Source organism: Diadema setosum, chromosome 22 (genome assembly GCF_964275005.1).
Source record: "Diadema setosum chromosome 22, eeDiaSeto1, whole genome shotgun sequence".
NCBI classification, from domain to species: Eukaryota; Metazoa; Echinodermata; class Echinoidea; order Diadematoida; family Diadematidae; genus Diadema; species Diadema setosum.
In genome coordinates this window covers 1,065,863-1,081,413 of record NC_092706.1, presented here as the reverse complement: position 1 = coordinate 1,081,413, position 15,551 = coordinate 1,065,863, and the positions used below count along the sequence as shown (strand labels likewise).

Sequence of the window (15,551 nt, the reverse complement as noted above, 5' to 3'; positions counted from 1 at the left end):
TTTGTTTTTGTTTTTGTGCGGGAGTAGATTGTAGAACATTCATATCTCAATATTTAAGAAACAAACCACATACTTGACATAGCAATAAGAAGAAAATACTTATAATTTGAGACGTATCAATATTATAGTATTTTTTCATTGTAATATTTCCTGTACTTAATCCCGTCGGGCACTGATCCCTGCACCGAATCTTTCCCTAAAATTTGAATCCCCAGCTGTTGAAATTGCTCATCTTTGCAATAAATGGGTCATTCAACAGCAAACAATAAAACGTACATTTTGAATGATTGGCATTCAAATTCATTTCATGTCACCTCCGCCATCTTTCCACCATTTATGAATTTCGTGAATCGGCAAGTATTTTGAAATACGTAGTGTACGATACGTATTCAGTGCATTCGATTTCAAATTAGAGCGTTGTTATTATGCGTTATGACTTGTGACGTCTATCATCAAGCTTCTGAACTTTTCTGTACGTTTTACTTTCCATTGAACACGTTAGATGATTGAAATTGAATGAATAATTTTAGGTCAGCTGAAAATAAAGTACATTTCCTTTCTGGCTGCTACCTACCACAGCATACCTGTAAACCTATGTACGTATAATTGTCATTCTATTTTTGCTGTTTTTCACTGTTTTACTGATATGTTTGTATTCGTATCCTAATGTTGATGTGTGCGTTTGGTTTTGATAATGTTCCTCGCTTTGGTGAAATAAAGAAACTCGAAACTTGAAACTTCGATGATGGTAACAAAAGGGAGAATGAGCTTCATAAACATTAGCTCTAGTATTTATCAAGCAGCTACATTCTAAAAATGAAATGGTAGATCAACAGTTCAATATCTTCTATCCTCGAACCTTTTTATAAATGTTAAATCTGACACTCAAGTTGAGTGTTAGATTTTACACTTACAAAGGTTCAAAGAGCGACAACATTTCAAATGTTGGATTCACCATTTCATTGTTTTATTGTTTATCTTTGGATAAAGTTTCACCTTCATGTTATATCGTGAAAAAAAATGAAACGGACTTGTAATGATAATGCTGATATTGATGTATTATATAAATTCGAACAATTTTCATGATTCCAGTATGATGCATGCATTTGTACATAATCACCTATAGGAGAGCCCTGTCCCTTGGATACATGCAGTCTACCAGTGCATGTAAATATACATTATGGCAACAGGAACAAAATGTCTACATACTCGGCATAAACGTACACAATTCCTCATATTTTATGCACAAGTATAATCACACACGCTGTGATGGGCGCCAATCGTCCCTGCCACTTCCTTCAGCAATGAAAAGGCTGATTTTTTTTCATTGTTTTTTAATATTCTACTTTAACCCTGAAGTAATTTTATGTATTAAAAAAATCTCTCCCCCCCCAAAAAAAAAAAACCACCCACACAAACGAGTGAACAAGCATTACTTGTTTGACGAAATACGTTCTGAAACATAAATGCCACTCTTTTAGATGTTTTTCTCAACAAGGATAAAAGGTTTTTTTTTTTTTTGGAAGCTGCTTCTGTTCTAAGAGAGAGAGAGAGAGAGAGAGGTTGCTCTGTCCTTCACATTCCTTCATTCTCTGATCAGAAAATAAAATTCGATAGCTTGTAGTGTTAGATTGACAATGTGTAGAAGCTGAGCCCCCCCCCCCCCCCAAAAAAAAAATGCAAGTAATACAATATTAACCGCATCGTGGTATTTTTTTTTAAAGAAAGCCAAATTATCAGAAAGTCTATATGCACTCAGATAATACGATGTCACCCCCCCCCCAAATCGGAAACCAACGACTTTGATCACCACTAGCAAAGAAGTTATAGCTTATGGAATTGTAACGTTCGAAGACATGTGATTTGAGAAGTATTTTTGTAGCTGGTAAATTTACAATAGATATTTTGTTAATTTGTTCGCAGTCATGAGTGTATTGTTTGAACGATATATTGTTAAACTGATATGTATGTTCGGTATCGAACATTTTATCTACGAGAGAGCTTTACTTACCTATCAATATAACAAATGCCATTCTAATGCCGATTAGAATTGCCCCCGTAGCTAAAAATATCTTTGAACCCTCTCGTTGCCCCGGCAACGGAAGGAAAACCCCTCACACACTCCCCTATATAAGCCCGAGCGCTGGCGATCTCATCCTCTTTCGATGCCGATGGACCGGCTGAACCGCAGAGAGGGGAGGAGGGAGGGACCTATAGGTAAGTAAAGCTCTCTCTCGTAGATAAAATGTTCGATACCGAACATACATATCTACTTCATTTCGCTTTACTTACCTATCAATATAACAATTGCCAGATTCCAACAGATCCGAGGATGGAGGGACTGCGGAGAACCTCAGATGGGGAACCTTCTTCTTTTACCGAGTATGGCTTACGAGCTGCATGCTTGCCGAGGCAGGAAGTTCAGACAAGATGGAATTACTTCCTGCTAGGACAGGAAAGAACTGCAGAGGCAAAGGAGGCCTCATTGGAAATGACGTCTGACAGGTAACAGGGACGTAATGAGTTAGGATTATGCCAGTAGGCAGCCTTGAGAATATCTTCCAGGGGGACTCCCTGAAAAAGAGCCCAGGAGGATGCTATGCCCCTAGTGTCATGGGCCCGCACCTTAGGGATCGAAGTCGTACCCCCAGCTTTAATGGCCTGAACTATCCAGCGAGAAATAGTATCAGGGGAGACCGAGCCATGGGGAGAATTGATACTGATGAATAGATTGTCTGAAGTGCGCAATTCTTCAGTTTTGTGAAGATACCATTTAAGGGCCCGCACAGGGCACCAAAGTTTGTCTTGGGAGATGGAGGACAATGTCTTAAGAGCGGGGATGAAAAATCTCGCCTGGCGTAGAATTCATGGTTTGATTCTTAGCCAGAAATTTGGCATGAGGGATTAGTCTAACCCCGTTAGTTTCCCAACGAATATGGCCCGGCTTGGTAGAGAGAGCATGCAGAAAGCTGCGTCTTCTCCCGCTAGCGACTGCTACGAGGAGAATGGTCTTGATGGTTAGATTAGCAAGAGAACTGTCGTGCATAGGTTCAAAGGGAGCCCTGGACAGAGCACGCAAAACTCTCGATAAACTCCAAGAGGGACTCAGTTTCTTCTGAGGAGGCCTAGACAAAAAGAGGGATTTCATTAGTCTAGTCAGATGAGAGGAGGATCCTACTGTTTCTCCCCCTCTGAAGCCTTTATGTAAGGCTGAAATAGCCGATCTGTAGCCTCTGATTATTGAGAAGGCTAAGCTCTTGTCAAATAGGTGCAGGAGGAAATCAGCGATCTCGCCTACAGGTGCTGTGGAAGGATCCACTTTCTTGTCGTAGCACCACTTGAAGTAGTGTTGTAGTCTAGAGTCATAAGTGGCTCGTGTAGACGATCTAAGGAAGGAGGAGGATAGTTCTGCAGCCCTTCCCGAATAACCTGCCTGGGACGCGATTCCCCTGAAATGGTCCATAATGTTAACTTTAGGTAGGGAACCTTGGGATGGTATGTGGATGTCCCTGGTTGACAGAGGAGATCCTCCCTGAAGGGAAGGATACTGGGGGAGAAGTTAGAAGATCTAACAGTGTGGGAACCAAGGCCGTTTCGGCCACCAAGGAGCTATCAGAAGGAGGGCTGCCTTGTCTGTTTGCACTTTCTGTAGTACTCTTGGTATCAGTGCAAAGGGAGGGAACGCATACCCCAGAAACCCTTTCCACTGCATTGTGAATGCGTCCGTCATCAGAGCTGCTGGGTCGTTGTGTTTTGTGCAATAAACTGGCAGCTGCTTGTTCAATGTCGATGCGAATAGGTCGACCTGAGGAGGACCGAACCTGTTGAAGATCTGTTTGGCAATGCTTGGATTGAGTTGCCACTCTGTGGGGAGATAACTTCCCCTCGACAGGAAATCCGCCACATAGTTGTCTTTTCCTGTATGTGAGAGGCTATGAGATTCATCTCCACCAAATCGCACCAATCTAGGATGTCTAGAGTGAGATTGCACAAAGGTTTCGACCTTGTGCCCCCTTGTTTGTTGATGTACGAAACTACCGTGAGGTTGTCTGACTTTATCAGAACCGTTTTCCTCCGAACTCTGTCTTTGAAGGCAAACAGAGCATTCTGTATGGCCCGCATTTCCAGTACATTTATGTGCTGACCCTTGTCTCTTTCTCCCAAGTTCCCTGAACCTGGTCCGAGTTTAGTACTGCACCCCATCCCATCGTCGACGCGTCTGTGAGAATGGTCATGGAGGGGGCTGGGGTAGTGAAGGGTTTTCCCATTTGTAGGGTATTTGGGGGCATCCACCAGCGAACCGCCTGGGACAATGTCCCTGTAAGGCGGATAATTTGAGTCATTGGGTCTGTTAGTGGGCGATACTGACTGAGAAAGGCTATTTGGATCTGCCTCATTCTCCTTCTGCAATCTGGGACTGTGTCCAAGAGACTTGCAAGGAGGCCCAGAAAACGCAGCCAGTACTTTGCTTGTGCGTGAGATGAGCGGAGCAGGAATCTCCCTACTAGATGAACCTTGTCTATTCTGTGAGGGAGGGGATGGGCGAGCCTTAGTTTCAGGTCTAGTTTGGCGCCCAAGAGCTCCGGATTCTGAGTGGGTTCTAGCTGAGACTTTTCGTAGTTTACGAGAAAACCTAGCTTGGAGACTAGGTCTAATGTAATGTCTAAGTGCTGGCGTAGTGTGTCTGCAGAGTCTGCTTATACCAGCCAGTCGTCTAGATAGACGAAAATTCGAATGCCCCTTTCTCGTAAGTGGGCTGCGAGTGCCTGAACAATTCGAGTGAAGATGCGTGGGGCGGTTTTGAGACCAAATGGCAGAGCACGATATTGGTACACTTTGTTTGCCACTGCGAAACCGAAAAAATGCTGTGCAGTGTGGGCAATGGGGACATGAAGGTAGGCGTCTACTAAATCTATGGAGACTGCCCAATCGTCTGCCTTGATGAGCGGTAGAATGTTGCGGAGATTTTCCATTTTGAAAGTGGAGTTTGCGATGTATCGATTTAGCTTTTTACATTTAGCACCATGCGGAATCCGCCTTTTCGCTTGGGGGTGAGAAAAACTGGGGATAACACAAGTTGCCTTCTTGTGTGGACCCGAACAATTGCCCGTTTGGTTAGTAGGGACTTTATTTCTTTGTAACAAAGCCCTTCTTTTTTCTGGGTTTGTTGGCAGGTTGTTTTTTGCTTATCTCCGGAAGCAATTCTGGGTGAATCAGTGGGGGAACATATCCCTTCTGAATTACTGAGAGCACCATTTGTCTGAGGTTATTTGTGACCATTGATGGGCAAATACTTTGAGTCTGCCCCCTACTGGGGGTTGCCCTGCGTGCTGATTCGGATAGTCATAACTGTGAAGAATGGTCCCGCTGAGGGGCAGTCGAGTGCATTCTGGGGGGGGGGGGGTTAGATTGCTGTCCCCGGGGGTCGTCTAAACGATCTTCCACCCCGCTCTCTGCCCTCATGCCTGCGAGAGTCGGATGATGGCTTGTAAGACTGACTGTACGGATGTCTGCGATAGGGGGAACCTTGAGATGATCGTCCTCACGGAAGAACCCTGATTGAGGGGGCATATGGTCCCTAGAGGATCGAAAAGAGCGATTGGGTTTGCTCAGTTTGTAGGCGGTCTTGTCTGCAGTGCTAGACGCCGCGATGGTGTCCTCCAGTACCTGCTGAAACTTTCCCGCAAACAGGTCTGGGCCCGTAAGGGGCAATTTGCGAGTATGGAGTCAGCCTCTTTCTCGAGTTTGAGCTGTTCCATCACCTGAGATCTGCGAAACTTTGAACACAGTAACGCTGTTCGGGCGGCCTGTTCGAACTGGAGATCTGAAATTCGCAAGAGCAAATCGGAGATCTTTTTCAGGTCCTCCCCGTCTATGGCCAAACGGCTTCCTTCTCGTTGCGCCGTAATTAGATAGCTTTGATAGCCGCGAGCCTCATCGAGCTACGGGCTGTCTTCTCAATGTGAGCGATCTGCGAATCTATTCTTCGGAAAGATCGAGATCTCATGCCGTTGAAGTTGGATTTGCGAGCGCTCGCGTCGCCAACACGGAACGCTGCCTCTGGGACTGCAGGTGTATTGAACACGGCGTTGAAATCATTACTGCCAAACCGAAAACCGGACACAGCGTCATAACGGCTAGGATCGGGATTCAGGGACGAATGGGCTAGTTTGGAACAACATGTAGCAAAGGGGGCATCAAGTTTCACCGCACTGGGTCCTTGGCTACGAGCAGACAATTCAGATTCCAAGCAAAATATAGGCTTGGCCTCTTCTTTTTCCTCAGTAGCAGTCGATTCTGCCTTTAACTGGGGACAGTACTTTATCAGTAGTTCGGCGGCTATCTGGCCATCCCTTCTACCTGTCTGATTCGTTGATTCTTTATCAGAAGGGGAAGCTCGTCAGTAAATATGCTATCCCGACCATCTGAGCTGATAGAGTGTACTGAGTGAGACGATGGGAAACTAACACCAGTATCATCGGCTGCCCAGTTTCTTGCACGAGATGCTATTTTGGGAGGGCGATATCCAAACTCATCATCGGAATAGCCGCCCAAACTGATCGTCGGAACGCGAGAGTGGAAGCGAGACCCGATATCTTCCCCCTCTCTGCGGCGGGGGAAGCCCTATCACGGGTTCGGCAACGGGATTGTCGAAGTACTGGGGCCGAGTCGGAACGGGCCGCGTTATCACGTGTAGGCAGGCCGACGGACCCGGGGGAGGACGGAGCTCGCGATACGTCGCTGGGGCGAGATTCCGGGGGCCTGTCGCATCGCCCGCTCGTGCGGGAAGGGACCCCGGGAGGTTACTGACAGATTGCGTAGCGGGATCGGAAGAACCGAGGGACCTGTCGGATCGCCCGCCCGTGGGGGAAGGGTTCCCTGGTTATGTGAAATAAGTACCGATTGTAGGGCCTGCATGAAGAATTTGCAGGCTGCTGTTGTATCAAACGAGCTGCTATTATCAACGCTAGCAGGCTGGTTGACGTTCAGTACGCTGGAGTCTACCGACTTGGTCGGCGGAGCCAGGTTAGTCTCGTTGACGTTGGGTCTAACGGCAGGAGAAACCGCTACATTGGAGCCTGATTTCTCGGCCGGACCGGGAAGAGAATGCTTTTTCGGGGCACTCTTCTTTCCCTTTTTAGGTGGAGGAGAAGAAGTAGGGAGCACAGGATTACTACATGGTCTCTTTTTTGTGCTCTGCTCTGATTTTGCGGTGTTGGATCCCGCCTTCGTTGAAACGTTAGGTTCAGCCTCCGCCGTAAGGGTTCGAGCGGGGCGGTGAAGAGCGAGACGAATTGGGCATCTTAAATGCCCTAAGTCGTCACTAGAAACAAGAAGCAATAACTAGGCTAAACAGCCGAGAGAACAAGGAATATAACTCCAAAAAATACGAATCAAACACGATAAGGTAACAAGTGAACGATCTTATCTGTATAAGCGTAAGCTAAACCGTAGAGGAACTCGTCATGAGTAGCGGCGGCAGAAGAAAGAGGATGAGATCGCCCGCGCTCGGGCTTATATAGGGGAGTGTGTGAGGGGTTTCCCTTCCGTTGCCGGGGCAACAAGAGGGTTCAAAGATATTTTTAGCTACCGGGGGCAATTCTAATCGGCATTAGAATGGCAATTGTTATATTGATAGGTAAGTAAAGCGAAATGAAGTAGATCAAAAAATAAGATAGGTTTCATTGTTGTCTGGTTGTCCAAAGTCAACAGCAAGGAGACGGACAAGAAGCTGAAAGTAAAATAATTGTCACCACTCATTTTGGGTATTCTGGGCACGATGCTTTCGTTCGTTCGGCTTCTTCAGGCGTGTACGACATAGCAGGAATCCATCTGTATATGTTCATGCCTTCCTGCAATTTGTACGATGTTGATATCGACATCGTACCATTTCAGTATGATTCAAAACCATTGCAATAAAATAACCCTTGCATAAACAGGTTTCAGGAATTGATATATCTACTCATCATTAACGATAATTAGTAAACATAGCCACGTATGGCATATTGTGATAAATGCAAATGCTGTAGAGGTGACAACTTCAGATCGGAAACAACGTTATAGTTACATTAAATACGATTTTTTTTTTCACTGCTTACTTTTTATATCACACCCTCTCCTAAGGACGCTTCGATTCGAGGACGAGCCCTGGTAGAAGCGGAAAGGATCTCTCGAGTATCCACGGACACGCACGTCGCCATGGCAACTGCGCGGGGTTCTCAGACAGGCAGTGCGATTTGTCAGAACCAAGAAGACTGGAGTTAAGAATGGATGAAGAGTATTACCCAGGAGGTCTTTGACAATTGACTACCAGTACCATCTCATGTCAGCCCCATAACGCTTAGCGTGATTTAGCTGTCTACGTCTGCTCATTTGCTCAGTTTTCGAATCGTTTGCACAAAATTTGTAGTTTGGGTATCAAAAATGTAAAATCAAACCAAGCAACTAAAAAATTAAAAGAAGAAAAAGAAAATAGTGTTAGGATGACCATTTTACGAGGGGGGCAATCATGAAGGTATGGTATATGCTACTCTGCATCATTCGCAAGTCTCGATCAGGTTCGGAGTTTAGCTTTAAGACACACCCCCATCGGTACACGCATGATGATATCACGTTAACTATCTCATACCGATTGCATATAACTATATAGGTACCTATAAAAGTATATTACAGTATATATAAACATATATATATGTATATATATATATATATATATGAATTATGTATATATATATATATATATGCGTAAGAAAGAAAAAAAAGGGGGGGGGGCTTCAGCGCAACTTCTGCTCTCACTTCCGGGGTAAAAAAGGGGAGCCAAAGCGGTTACACCCTATGTACAATATTCCTATATCTTGTGCCAAACGAAATGGGGGCGAGCCTCAAGCAGGGGCGGATCCAGGAATTCTGTAAAAGGGGGGGGGGGCGTGACTAATATTTCTGGTGCCACTTCCGGGTTTCATTTCATTTTTTTCTTTTTATTTCATTTGTTTTTAAAGAAAAATAAAGGGGGGCGTGCGTCGGTTGCGCCCCCCTCTGGATCCGCCACTGTCTCAAGCCTCCCCTCCCCCCCCCCCGATTCCGCCGACCATGAGACAAACAAACAAAGAAAAACGAGTTAGGTAGCGGGTTACAAAACTCGAGTTTTGCAACCCGCTAATTTGTGTACGTGTGAATCCCCCGCAAAGTACGAGTAGGCCTATATAAGATAGACGAAGATATAGCTATCAAGGCTCTCGCAAGTAAGATTTGAAATTAGTTTAAGCCATCAAGCTGAATTCGTGTTAGGAAGACTGCTAGTGTCGCTTAAATTAAAAAAAAAAAAACCAAGGGATATGGGCTTATAAAAATATGATATTTTCATATCAGCGAATTGAAAAACAGATAGGGTAAAACGGGGTTTATTACTCATACGTGCTGATTACCGCAGCTACTAATATATTACGAGGGGGGGGGGCATAAAGTATGAGGATAATAAGAGAGACGAACTAAGCTATTAAGGTTAAAGGTAAGACATATAGTTTTGATACGCCTGCAATCTTCAGAAAAACGGACCTTTGGAATAACTATCAATGTTCGGATTAACGAACTTTTTTTTTTTTTTTTTTCATTTTCGGACCAACGAACATCCTGGCATAGGCAATTTGCGTGTTTCGGACTGACGTTTTACTTTTACTTGCCCAATCCATACGCCCACAGAACATTGAAGCAACTTAATACATAATAGGCCTCTAAAACCATTATTATTATTATTATCAGCTATAGATCTAATCTTACTCAAGTAGGATATAAATAAAAAATGCGATGCACTGTTTTCGAGGTATCAGTTGAAATCGGTGTCTGGCATGAATAGCATCATTTTCTTCCGTGCTGCGCCCCTCAGAAAATAGTGCCAGCCAGTCACCTCAGAATCCATTCAACTGGAACCTAGCTCTCAGTGCATGGTATATTTGATTTTATATTTTGGATCAAAAATGTATCCTCTAGTGATTGGTTGAAAGAGCTTTACGTGATTATAGGTATTTTCAGCTATCAGAAAGTTGGAAAGTTTGACACTCCATAAAGTAAGCCTACTATTGCAAATTGACGTCACTTCTATGACGACATTTGCAAAAATTAATAGTACTTAAAGGGGAAGGCTAGTAACTGATCAGTGGGAATCAGTGGAAATGGTGGGAGATGATTGTTCCAATCCTTATGGGATTCATTCAAGAGTTCATTGTATATCTATTGTTGTGTGAAAATGATTTGCTTCAGAACGGTCTCATATTCAAGTAATGTGCAGATTAATGCTCCGTCACTGACCAGGGACGCTAACCTGGAAGCATTAAACTGCACATTACTTGTATATGAGACCATTCTGAAGCAAATCATTTTCACACAACAATAGATATACAATGAACTCTTGAATGAATCCCATAAGGATTGGAACAATCATCTCCCACCATTTCCACTGATTCCCACTGATCAGTTACTAGCCTTCCCCTTTAAGTACACTATTTGCAAAATGATGTCACAAAGCAATACATGTGCGAAGCCTTGTACCCGTCACTCTGTAAAACTGTAACGTTTTTAACATAACAAACAATTGTGATATCACAAAGCAATTTTGACATCGCGCAATCCGCCGTAAAATGTAACAATACTTGACACCACGAAGCAATTTTGACATTACGCACTGCTCATCTGGTCACTCTGTGAAATGCATCAATTTTTAACAAAACAATTGTGACGTCATAAAAAAAAACAATTCTGACATTGCGCATTGTTGCTGAGCACAGTCGCTATTGTCAATGTAACATCACAAAGCAGTTCTGACATCGTGCGCTGCTGCATGCTTCTTACGGTTCCCTTCACAACATCGCATCCACCATACGACTTTTCGCTTCGCATTTTCCCACATTTCCCCACTTTTGATTCAACAAATGAAAGAAAATTATACTTTGCCTAATTTTGACTTTCTTGTTAAAACTATAGACCTCGGTGCCTCCAAAAGAACTACTCACTGAGGGGCGCAGCCCCGCAGTGAATAGTTCTTTTGGAGTCACCTCTGCCCATGGTTTTAACCAGAAACTTTCCAAGATAAAGTATATTTCTATATTACATATTAATATAATATAATTATATATGTATGGTAACTTCATCTGCTGGCAGCTTCTTGAATAGTTTTTTTTTTTTTTTTTTTCTCGAATAGTTTTTTTTTTCTGTGGAGGACCAAGGAGTTATCATAACTCCTTGGGAGGACTTACCGATTGTCATGACCACCTTGGCACCTGACGTCATGGCTGTCGCTTCATTCAAATGAAGACCAACGACTCCAATGCCTCAGTATTTTGTAAACGAGTGATGAATTATAGTAACGCTGAAGTGGCGCGTTTAACGCAAATCAAAGAGCGATGTGGGAAAAGGTGGAACTTAAGACCGTGACGAAGAAAGCAGAGGCTGGGGTGTTTTGCCGTTCTCCACAAACAAGCCACCACATTCAAAACTTTGCATAGGTCCTATAATGTTGAAGAACGCATGTACTACTGAGTAGGGCCTATACCTCCTCGGGGTGGCACTATGGTTAATATCAAGACACTTCCATCACATTTGACTGCATCTCGGCTGAAAAATTATCTGCTTGAACTAAGATCCGCCTGGTAGTCCAGTACCAGGCAGCCAGCTGAAGGTAGATTTTGGAAGATGACACGTACTGCACCATGAACATGTATATATTATAGGCCTGTTGAGAATGTCACATTGTCATCAGCATCGTGAGCGTGCAAAGCGAACGTTAAAATAAATGTCGGTCGAGGAGGCGATGAAAGCAAAAGCAACCCATTCCAGGCAACAACAGATCCGGAGAAACACCTACTACATTGTAGCACGAATGTCACGAACAAGGCCAAAAAACTAGCTCCACAACGTTCAATAAGAATTTGCCACAAGTATAACTCCGAGTGACATGCTGCGTCAACCAGCACTATAGCAGCGAGTATATGTTAATTCTGTGCTTGAAATTTGATGTGCATCTTCTTGTCTTTGTCACGTTTAATGTTTTTCTCCCTCGAGAAGGCTGACAATTGCACACAATCTGCTGGTGAAACTACGGTAATTATCTGCATTGCCTAATGGCTGATTTTTTTTTCTTTACTCGATACACACTGGGAGTATAGCAGCTTTACCTACCCCTACCCCTTTCAAAGCTTCTATAATTCATAACTCGGAGTGATCTTAAAGTAGCATAGCGCACTTGATGCTACTTTTTTTACATGGCAAATTTAAATTTTAAATACAGTGTATATTATTTAACATGTACGAAAAGTGAGGTTGTGATAAAGAGTTGGTATTCATGCGCTGGCTGTGTGGGTTTTTTTTTTTTTTTTTTTTTTTTACTTTTCGTATCTACGACCCAGAAAGGACATGGATGAATAAACCTGCTCGCATAAATATTGGACATAGTAAAACAGATATAGTCTACCTTATTGATGACAAAAATACTCAGAAGATGATGAACCTCATTCTACAATATTTTGAAACTCACAAGTGAACCTTACATGACATGATAAGAAGAATGATATGTGTTCGCCTTTGAATTCCTCACCTTTTCATCTTTTCATTCGCATATTATGATGTTTACGGAGATGAATACGACGGGATGTATGAGATGTTCTATAATGTCAAGCCCAATGCGTGAGACTTTGCAGCCTTGAAATTAAGTAGTTGTAGCAATGACAACGACGAAGTAATTTAGTATATTGCACATCGTGATGGTAGTTCTCATGTTGTTAATGGAAATTCGTATAATAGCTCGGTGCAGATGTGCTAACAGATTTCAATTTCATTGAAGTAGGTTCACAAAAGTGCACTTGGTCCTATAGAGCGCTTAACCAAAAAATAAATGACTTGCCTCGTGATGCTCTCTGAGAATCACGGAATTTCATGTATTATATCATACCGCTTCATCATTGTAGAAGCTGAGATGATGAATGTTTGTTTAATTGTTTTGTTTGTTCGTTCATTTCCATCTGTGAAGATGACTGGATAGCACATATTCAGCTACGTTAAGCTGGTCTTCCATGGGGTCCAGTTGGATGTGAGGTGGGACCACTTCACCGGGTTCAACACCCTACTCTTTGCGATGAATGAATGAAGCGGGATCTTTTACGTGCATGAGTAAGTTACTCTCTCAAACACGGGACCTCCATTCTATGTCCTATCCGAGGGACAGAGTGTTTTGCCTCTTGCTAGAGGAGACGGTATGCTTACATACAACATTGCTCAATCCAGACTCGGGTTCGAACCCGGGCCCTCATAAGATCGTGAGGTAGAAGCGCTACCGACTGAGCCAACTCACCATGAATGAGGATCGGATGGCCCAATTGATGTTGAGATCCCCCATCACAAAAAAGGCATGCTTTTTTACAGAAAGCTCACCATAATGAGAGTGATAACTAATAAATATTACATTTCCACTTCCTCTACAAGTTATCTTCAGTGAAAGATTATTTCCTACACAAACAGAATGATATAATGTACACAAATATGCACAAAATGTCTTTTTCACAAAAGTCAAAACGAATAACTTGTATATCTATACTCCCCATCAGCAATATTTACTGCCAGTGGAGATTGTAGTGTTAAAGTATTGAGCAAAAGTATTTACCTCTTCGATGTTCTAGGCCTACTAACATTCTTGTTACTGACTAAGGAGATGAAGTAAGACTATAGCATATTATATTGATTATTTCGATGAGGCACGTACACAGAATCATTTCGAGCCCATTCGCAAACACGAAATAATGCGAATCACGCACCTCTACTTGTTACCGCGACCGTGGGAGATAGAGAAAAAGAAAGTAGTCACAATGTTTTTATACATTTACACTTTTAACAAAAACTCTTTTGCTATTGACCAAGTTCAAAGTTACCCTATTATATAAATCCACATCGCGGAGAAATGTCATCATGGAAGTATCATACATAATAATCCGTAAGGCCCAATTCAAGTGAACAATAAATCACATGATGACATTTTGGCCCGAATTCACGAAGGTGGTACAAATGAAACCATGGTCTAAACCATGGACAAAAACCGTGGAGCGCCAAGTGTCGCATGGAAAATTTCGTTACAAAATTGGTCATTTCGTCGGTGAAATGATTATTTTGTAACGAAATGACAACATTTTGTAACTAAATGAACATTTCGTCCACGAAATGATAATTTCATTATCGAAACGGTCATTTTGTCGACGAAAATGACCAATCTTGTAACGAAATATTCCTTGCGACACTTGGCGCTCCATGGTTTTTGTCCATGGTTTAAACCATGGTTTACTTTGTACCACCTTCGTGAATTCGGGCCTTTGTGTTTGCTTTTGTTTCTTTTTTGGGGGAGGGGGGGGGGGGTGGGATTGTAAGAGGTCAACAAGTCCAATGGTACCCACCCCTCTTGAAAGAGTCTATAACTTTTGAAGGATGGAACCTTCGGAAATTCATGGATGATGGTAAGGGTATTGCTATTTTGCAGTGTTGTCCCATCCCCCTTTTTTTAATACCCCAAAACGTGTGCTTGTGTGTGTGTGTGTGGGGGAGGGGGGTAGAGGATTTGCCAAACCCTATGCTAACGTAATATTGATATTCTCTAAACCAAGCTTCTCTTGCTGAGCTCGGATTGACGAACCTTATACTTCATTTTCGGATTAATGGACCTTCGAAATAACGAACCTTATTATTTCATTTTCGGAATAACGAACCTTCGGAATAACGAACCGTATAATAACCGTAAAGCTTACCAGTCCGATTGAGTGCCAGTTATAGAAAAGGCTGAGTATGTCATTACCTCATTAGCAAATTTATTCTCTCTGAAGGTTAGTCCGGTCCGGTCATAAACATGCGATATCTTACACACTCTCTTAATTTATAATGTGCAGAATATAAGACCCCGTTGCTTTTCCCGGATCACCGCTTTCCAGGATTTGAAGGAAAATAAAACTCAAATATAAAATATCAGGGTTGAGTAAAGGTATAGTAGAACACATCTCAGTGGAGTATGAGGAAAATTGGGCAAAGGCCGTTCTAAAGTTTTTAATGTTTAAAATTTCGTTAAAACTATCTCTGGATAAGAAGAATACAACAATTTGTGATGTCACACATGGACTATTTTTTTTATTTATTTTTTTTTTTAGAAGGAGGAAAATAAAAGTACACTGAACACAATTCAGTAACTATAGTGAAAGGAAGCGCACGTTACCGGTAGGCCTACACAAAGTAGGACATTGTGTAAAATTTTACTTGTTATTTTATCTATGTCGTTGCCCTGCTGTGACATCACGAATAGTACTGTAGTTTTTACAGCAATAGCGGTATCGAGAGTTTAAACACTAATTCATTACTTTTGAACGGATTGTCCAATTTTCTTCAACCTTCAACCTTCACTGATGTGTGTCATATTAATTTTCTGCTTTCACCAAATTTACGCGGCAAGAACGTTTTACTCATCACACCTTTGGTAACACCCACCGAGGTGGTAATACCCAATGCTGGTAAGCACTATTTGGGCACCCGTC

At 42.6% G+C, this 15,551-nt stretch overlaps 1 pseudogene; it reads right to left on the bottom strand.

Moving 5' to 3' along the window:
- Positions 1-2,436: 2,436 nt before the first annotated feature.
- On the bottom strand, positions 2,437-3,463 carry LOC140245533 (uncharacterized; annotated as a pseudogene).
- Between the last annotated feature and the right edge of the window lie 12,088 nt (positions 3,464-15,551).